The following is a 5,614-nucleotide window of genomic DNA, read 5'->3' as shown; positions in this document are numbered from 1 at the left end:
TTGACGAAGGAAGAGGGCAGATGTGGTTTATATGGACTTCAGCAAGGCATTTGATAAGGTCCCCCTTGCAAGACTTCTTGAGAAAGTGAGAGGGCATGGGATCCAAGGGGCTGTTGACTTGTGGATCCAGAACTGGCTTACCCGCAGAAGGCAGAGAGTTGTTGTAGCTGGGTCTTTTTCTTCATGGAGGTCAGTCACCAGTAGAGTGCCCCAGTGTTCTGGGACCCTTGCTATTTGTAATTTTCAAACATGACCTGGATGAGGAAGTGGAGGGATGGGTTGGTAAGTTTGCCGATGACACGAAGGTTGGTGGTCTTGTGGCTAGTTTGGAGGGATATCAGAAGTTGCAACGTGACATAGATAGGATGCAAGACTGGGCAGAGAAGTGGCAGATAGACTTCAACTCTGATAAATGCGTAGTGGTCCATTTTGGCAGGTTCATTGGGATGAAGGAGTATAATATCAACGGGTAAGACTCTTAGCAGTGTAAAGGATCAGAAAGACCTTGGGGTCCGGGTCCATAGGACTCTTAAATCAGCCTCGCAGGTAGAGGATGTGGTTAAGAAGGCGTATGGTGTACTGGCCTTCATCAATCGGGGGTGGAGTTTAGGAGTCGGGAGATAATGCTGCAGCTTTATAAGACCCTAGTCAGACTCCACTTGGAGTACTGTGCTCAGTTCTGGTCACCTCATTACAGGAGGGATGTGGAAGCTATTGAAAGGGTGCAGAGGAGATTTACAAGGATGTTGCCTGGATTGGGTGGCATGCCTTATGAGGATAGGTTGAGGGAGCTTTGTCTTTTGTCCTTGGAGAGTCAAAGGATGAGAGGTGACCTGATAGAGGTGTATAAGATGTTAAGAGATATAGATCGGGTGGGTTCTTGGAAGCTTTTTCCCAGGACTGAAATGGTTGCTACGAGAGGACACAGGTTTAAGGTGATGGGGAGTAGGTACAGAGTAAGTTTTTCACTCAGAGGATGGTGGGTGAGTGGAATCGTCTGCCATCAGTGGTGGTGGAGGCAAATTCAATAGGGTTTTTTAAGAGACTTCTGGATGAGTACATGGGATTTAATTGGATTGAGAGTTATAGGTAAGCCTAGTAGGTAGGGATATGATCGGTGCAACTTGTGGGCCGAAGGGCCTGTTTGTGCTGTAGTTTTTCTATGTTCTATGTTCTATTTCCATTGTCCACCACTCACCCGCTCCAATTCTGTGGTGGGCGGGGCGGTAGAATTTCAGCACACGTTTATCAAGGGAATTGGATGAACTGGCAGGAACTGGAAAGTAATTTTTCAGAAGTGGCAATCCAAGAGTTAACAATTTGATGCAGCTCAGAGGTAATAGGCCGGAGTTTTAACCGCCCTGCCTACCACGGGAATTTGAGTGGGTGAGGGCAGAGCTTTGGAAAGTCTGTTGATCTCGGGCAGGATTTTACAGTTTTGGGACAAGTGAGGCCATAAAATATAGTACAGATCTAACTTAAAAAAAAGTGGGTGATTGATGTTTGTAGGTGCTGATTTAAATTGGATCACATTACTGGTGTTTGCAAATTTATCAGTGTTACAATACATTATTGAAAAGAAGAGTTTGAAAGCATTGACCATTTTCTCTACCTTTGAGGCCAAAACTTGGAGGTAGGAGTATAAGAGGAGAGGAATGGGTCTACCAATGTAATAATTTCTCATTATTCTGCACATCCATCTCCATCTCAGCATCCACATCTCAGTTGTAGCCAGTCATTTTTCCTATCTTCTTGGTGTTCCCCAGATTTCTGCAGGATATAACAAGGCCACAATTGTCTTGATAAAAGTCTTAATAAAATAGAAGTGCGAGAAAGATGCACCAGGTCTGACAGCGTCTGTGGAGAGAGAAAAAAAGGTACCCTTTCTAGCCAAGTTGAGAGTTGAAGAGGGGTAGGAATATGATGGAATGTATAGTTGGAGAAGAGGTGGTGAAGTTGGTGCAGAATAGAAGGCCAGGGATAGGTCAGATCTCAGGAGAGACTGACAAAGATGTCACAGACAAAATACAAAGGAAGTGTTAATGGTCGTATTAAAGACTAAAGAAGATGCTAATAAAATAACATAAAGTCATAACTGACTTGTAGTTCTTCCTTTCACTTTCAGCAATACTTTCCGAGCACACAACATTCTACTGCATTTCGTCCAGAAACAACTTGATTGCTGCTACCACCACCCTATAAACCTCAGCAGTATTTCATAGTCAGGAACAGAATGCTGCGCTCCTGTTTGGTCAAAATCAGCACACACACACACACACACACACATAGAGAACATAGACACAGAGACAGAGTGACACAAACACAGAAACAGAGAGACACAGAGACAGAGACACAGAGAAACAAGACATAGACAGAGAGACACAGACACCCCAGCTGAATGCCATTGTGCGTATCATTATTGGAACACAATGCTCAACATCATTCCCTTGGCTCCCTGTCCTTGCAAACATCACTCCTCCACATATTTGCCAACTTGCAACAATCCAAAAAGTGATAGAAAATGTTTGCAATGCGCCCTCCCTGCCACTTCACGCTGATCTATTCAGCCCAACCAACGTACAACTCCCATCAAAAGTCCTCCCATGCAGGACTTCAACGTACATTCCATCTGGACAAATGAATGGGATTCATTGAACATGACAAACAAGCAGCTGGTCTCAAACCCAACCCAGCTGCCTGGTTTCAACCTTCCAAGGAAAGAGTGGTCAACTCTCAATAGGTTCAAGATTGTCCACGGCCCCTGTTTGGCCAACCGCCATAGATGGCATATTAGTGCCAACCCCAAGCGGCTGTGGAAGAGAGGAAACTATGCACCATATCGTAGAAGAGTGCCCAGTCCACAGCCTCAGCAGAGGCCTATCTGCACTCAACACAACAGGACTGGAAGAAACTGCTTGGCTTAAGGACTTTGCATTTGTTCAATAAATACCCCAATTCCTCCAACCAAAGCTAATCCCTTGCTTAATATCTATTTCTATTCTTCCATCTCATGCCACCACTGATGCCAGGAACTTTAAACCATTAATTGTCTCATAGTCTTCATACTTAATCTTTACATCTTCACTCTGATCCTCATTGCTAGGCTCAATTTGACAAGCTATAAATTGGAGTAAAAGGCAAATTACTGCAGATGCTGGAATCTGCTTTCAAGAGCTGATGAAGGGTCATCCAGACTCAAAATATTAGTGCTATTTTCTCTCCATAGATTCTATCAGACCTGCCGAATTTCTTCAGCATTTTCCGTTTTTGCTATAAAATGGGTTTGTTATCTATTGATCTTTATAGCCCGTTTTCCTGAACTTTTCTTAATTTCTTCGGATACTCAAGAGTCATGTTCTCATCATCCACACCACATAGTTTAATACCATCTGCAAATATCATTGATTATCACATTTCCTTGCTCAGTTGGAACAATAACGACAATCTGGAAGAGGAACGAGCTCAGTGAACATCTTTATATAATCGAACTTTGGCTTCAAAAGTCTCATATGGCACATACATGTCTTATAATAGTCATGAGTATTTCTCAGGGAGTCCACTAATTCTAACACATCTCAAGCCTTCACTAGATTGCAGAGTATAATCTTTATGTTGTATTGATCTTCCAATATTTTTCCATCACCTGTCTTAAAACAAAAGTGGCATCAGTTGTGCTTCTTCTGAGCATGAACCAGCACTGACCTTCACGAATTTCCATTTTTTTTTAGGGCCCGATTTTACTATTTTCATTCTAAGTGTCAATTCTGGGCATAATACAGATCCGACTTAGAAATCCGCTTTCAGGCACCGCCATACGTTCTCAGCCATCTCCAGTCCCATTTGCGTTGCAGGCGGGGCTTAGCATGGCCAGAACAATTGGAGCTCTGAACTGCGCATAAGCAGTTTGAAAAAAATTGGAAAAAGTGTGCCCATGTCAGATCGCTCCCGAGCCACAGAAAGTGGAAAAAGCAACCTGGGAGCGAAAAGCGGGAGCAAGGGTGTATCTCTGGGGTGGGGGGTGGGATACGATAAGATGTATCATCTCTGGCAGTGGAGGGGGGAGGCAGATGGATCTCTGGTGGGGGTGGGGTAGATGGATCTCTGGTGCGGGGGGGCAGATGGATTTTTTTTGATAAATATACTAACCCTTTAATATCATCTTTACACAAAAGGACATAACAAAAATTAAATTTTTTAATCATCTCTGAAACTATAGTAGGACAAAAGAAGAAGGAGGCCTCAGTAACACCTACGATGCACAGTTATTAGGCTGTGTTTTGTATGATCCTCTTTGCGAACGCACAGACTCTGGAAGGCATGTGGCGAGATCATTATGGAGCCATTAATCCAGACTACAAACTTTCACTCTGGGATGGCATGGATTTTGGTTTTAATGTCATTGGGAGGAAAGGGGAAAATATCTTTGCAGAGGCAAATATTGAAGCCATTGAACAAAGTGGAGCCCCCACTCAGCAGGATATTTTCATACATGAGTTGCCTCAACTGCAGCTGGACCCTTTTTAAACTGTTGCTGGCCATGGTGTGGAGTCTCCATGACTGATGGGTTGAAAAGGGCCTCTGGGCATTTGAACCTTTCTGTCCCAATGGTGATGATGTAGCTATCAGGCAGCTCATAATTCACCAGGTGGGTGCCCTCATTGGCAAGTCAATGGTCACATTGCAGCATTTCTGCTTGATATCTTCCACTATGTATCTGCCCTTCTCACGGAAGACATTCCCCGCCTCACTTAGTAACTTCATCAGGTAGGTGGGGAGGTTGTGCCCTCCTGGGTCTATTCAACTGATGGCATAGGGCATGTTGTCGCCCTCATGAATTGGGACAGAATGGGTCACCCCATCACCAGAATCCACCACCAACCCAGAGGTCTTGCCATAAGAGAATACAGCCAGCACTGACTGGTAGGAAACATGCATGGCTGGGACATTGAATCACTCAAACAGGAACTCTGCAACATTCTGCCTGTTGGTGTTGGGGCTGAGAGGGGGGTCTGAGATCAGGATGGCATGTTTCTCCGGGGACACATTCAGATCTTCGTAGAAAACATGCCACAGAAAGTCCTTGGCTGCCGTCCAGTCCACAGGCTGAACCAGTTTGAGGTCTGGCTCAGTGGAGACCATTCTGCTCACTGCAATGCTGCAGCATTTGCTCTTGCCCCGCAGGTAGCCCAGGATTGAGCCCATCACCTAGTGCAGTCTCAGCTGCCCGGCAAATCCCACTTTGCAAAGCCCCAATACAATTAGGATTCGCCTCTGATTCCACCTCTGCTGTTGGCTTCCCCTCCTTAGCCTGCCCTGTGTCTGGGGAAGCTTTGGATCCTTTCAGCTTCTCTGCACTGGGAGGTTTCTGGCTTTTCTTAAACATTTCCCCTTGGCCCAAGAGAATGAAACAAGATGGATCTCTGGGAGGAAGGAGTGGGTGGAGGGGGGGGCAGGTGGATCTCTGGTGGTGGTGGTGGGGGGCGGGGGGCAGGTGGATCTCTGGTGGTAGTGGGGGGGGGGGGGTGGGAGGGTGGCAGGGGGGTCCACTGCCACTCTGCAGGCAGTCGGTGGGGGGGGAGAGGGACAATGGTGGCGATCGGACCGGCGGAGTGGG

At 45.8% G+C, this 5,614-nt stretch overlaps 1 pseudogene; it reads right to left on the bottom strand.

The window, feature by feature from the left end:
• Positions 1–3,008: 3,008 nt before the first annotated feature.
• On the bottom strand, positions 3,009–5,202 carry LOC145359831 (actin 302 pseudogene; annotated as a pseudogene).
• Between the last annotated feature and the right edge of the window lie 412 nt (positions 5,203–5,614).

This window comes from Carcharhinus amblyrhynchos, chromosome 2 (genome assembly GCF_965287045.1).
Source record: "Carcharhinus amblyrhynchos chromosome 2, sCarAmb.v2.hapA, whole genome shotgun sequence".
In the NCBI taxonomy this organism is placed as follows: Eukaryota; Metazoa; Chordata; class Chondrichthyes; order Carcharhiniformes; family Carcharhinidae; genus Carcharhinus; species Carcharhinus amblyrhynchos.
The sequence above is the reverse complement of the archived record's forward strand: the minus strand, read 5'-3'. Positions and strand labels throughout refer to the sequence as shown.